The sequence below is a fragment of the Natrix helvetica genome (assembly GCF_964273705.1).
Source record: "Natrix helvetica genome assembly, chromosome: 16".
NCBI classification, from domain to species: Eukaryota; Metazoa; Chordata; class Lepidosauria; order Squamata; family Natricidae; genus Natrix; species Natrix helvetica.
The window spans coordinates 5,709,560-5,712,649 of record NC_138563.1 but is presented as its reverse complement, the minus strand read 5'-3'; positions in this window follow the sequence as shown (position 1 = coordinate 5,712,649).

Below are 3,090 nucleotides of genomic sequence, written 5' to 3'. Positions count from 1 at the left end.
TGTTGTTAAACTCAGTAATAGCGCATGAAAGAAACGTCTTGCTTTCTTATAGCATATCCAAGTGGAGGCATTTGCTAAGTAGAAAATTCTAAATAGGGGTGGGCAATCAAGATTAACCCAGAGATTGGTTTGAAAATCTGTCTGCAACTAATCGGGCTTTTAATATCAACAATTGGTTCCTCTTCCTTGCTTGGGAGGAGGAGGAGGAGGAGGAGGAGGAGGAGGAGGAGGAGGAGGAGGAGGAGGAGGAGGAGGAGGAGGAGAAGAAGAAGAAGAAGAAGAAGAAGAAGAAGAAGAAGAAGAAGAAGAAGAAGAAGAAGAAGTAGTAGTAGTAGTAGTAGTAGTAGTAGTAGTAGTAGTAGTAGTAGTATTTTGCTACCTGTATTGTTTTTACAAAGATCTCAAGGCGGCCAGCATATCCAACACAGCTTTTTCCTGTTTTCCCCAAAACAACAACCCTGTGAGGTGGGTTGGGTTGAGAGAGAGGGATTGGTTCAAAGTCACCCAGCTGGCTTTCGTACCTAAGGCGGAACTACAAGATGATGAGCGAGAGGAGGAATTCTGGGAGTTGAAGTCCACAAGTCTTAAAGCTGTCAAGTTTGAACACCTCTGGGGGGTTTTTTTCCCCTAAAGGGTTAGGGGCGCAAGGGTCTTGTAACTTGACAGCTTTAAGAGTTGCGTGCTTTAATGCCAGAGTTTCTGAGCCAACATTTTGGTTGCTAAGCAAGAGCGTTGTTAAGTGAGTTTCACCACATTTTACAAGTTGGCCACGCCCACCCAGTCACATGGTGGGCATGCCACTCCCACCCAGTCACATGGCCGGCAAGCCACTCCCACAAAGCAGGCCACACCTACAGAAGAGGTTCTAAAAAAAATTTTGAAACCCACCACTGCCTTGATTAAATGTTCTCACTATCAGGAAATGTCTACTTGGTTCTAGGTTGCTTCTCTGCTTGGTTAGTTTCCATCTTGTCCTGCCTGCAGTTGCTTTGGGATTGTGGAAAAACAGATTTGGACTCTAATCTAACCCACTACTTAGGCGCTGGGAAGATGATCTTCTGGTTTCTGGGGCGCGCATGCGCAGTTCCAGTTTCTGTTGTGCATGCATGCGCAAAGACCAGCTGGGCCGGTGAGCATGCATGTGCCAGAAATCAGAAGATCGCGTTCCTGGTTCCCCTGTTTAATTGTTGTCATTGTTGTCAGGACATTTCTGGGAGAACTAAGAGGGTTTTTGTTCCCTTTTGTCCGACTTTAGTTCTCAAGGCAGCCCATTTAGGGCGCTGTAAAGGAGACCCCCAAAAATCTAATTTTAATTGCTGGTTTCTCTTGGCCGTCTAGTGGGATTCGGACTTCGAAACGGAGAGTCTGTGTTGCACATAACGCCCCCCCCCAAAAGTCCCCCCAAAAGAGGCTCTATTGAACTGCCTCCAATTCAAGGCCTTGCCAATTGGATTCAGAAAACTTCCCAGCTTGGAGAGTGTCAATGCAACAGCTAGGAAATCCAGGCCATCCCACCCGATCTCTTCTCCAAACAACCACAAAGAATATTGCACATTATCTTTGTGTAGCATCTCTCAGGCAGATAAGGTTGGGGGGGGGGGAGAGAGGAAACAACCACTAATGCCTTCTTAGGAAATTGTTTAACCAGGATAAGCTAGGGCTATCTGTTCACACAACTAGTTAATTGTTCACCAGCTACAGAAACCAGTTTGAGCAAGAAGTAAAGAGAACAGCTTAAAACATACGCATACACCTCCGCCAAGAAGAGCTGCGGCAAGGAAGGAAAATAATAAATAAAATATTAGACTGGGCAGAATGTGATCGACCCACGATGGCGAGCCGTGGCCCCATCTCAGCTCCACCACACAGGTGCACGAGACTCCCGCCAGCAAGCTGATTTTCGGGTCTCTGCCACGCATGCACAGGGGGTGGGACGCATGTGGGAGACGTTTGCGCATGGGGCGGAGGGGAGTTTCACCCCATTTTTGGTCCCAGGAGGCTTCAGGGAGGACTGCTAAGTCCAAAAGGGGCACGGGGGGGGGGTGCAATATGGGTGTGGGCACACATGCACACTTTCGGCACGCGAAAACAAAAAGGTTAGCCATCAGTGTGATCCCTGTGAGAGACAAACGCTGGAATTAAAAAACAAAGGAGAGACAGATTTGGAATAGATTTTACCAATGGTTGGATTTGAGGAAAAGAAGTCGGGAGCGGGAAAACAACCCGAAGATGTGTAAATGGAAAGAAGATGTAATATACGTAATATAGCATGAAAACGTAGCGTTAAGTAGGTGCATATCATGAATAATGTATGAGGAGTATACAAGATGTTCGTGTTATTCTTTAGTTTTGTACGGCGGAGATGACGCCAGGACGGTTGCACCATGTCCAAGTTATATTTTTTACAATAAAGAATATTAATTTCTTTTTTTAAAAAAAAGAAGAGCTGTAACATCTAACCACCAAAATCTAGTTTCGAAAACTTCCTTTCTGGGGGAGGGAGGGGGCGTCCCCTCCTCATTACCCCATCCCGGGAACCAGCCAATTTTTTTTTTTCTTTGCAGTTTTAAAAGTCCCCACTTTCCATGGAGCAGGAAGAATAATTTAATGAATAGAAATGGTCTTTTTTTTTTACCCTCTTTTTCTTCCCTGGTTGACAACTGCTTGGATTCCCTTCCTTGCAAAAAAAAAAAAAAAGTGTGTGAACTCAGGACAAGCCCCACAAAACACAAACACACACACACAAAGCACATTTATCCTAGCCAAAGCAGCCTTGCCAGCTTTGCGTTCTTTTCTCCCACCCCGCTCCTGCCTAATATTCACCCCTATACAACACACACACACACACACACACAAGCCGTACTCTGCTCCCATTTTCATGAATGGCTGTATTTTCCGCTCTCTTCCTTGCCTCTCCGGCTAATCCTTCCCAAAACCTTGGGACCTTGAACCCGGCGATTAGGTCTTGTGTAATCCCACCCCCCCAGGAGAGAAAACAAGGGGGGGCCCTGCACAATCTTTTGCAAGCACCACCACCACCCCCGATCACAGTTCACACCGAAGCATCCTCAAAAACAAACACCCCCCAAA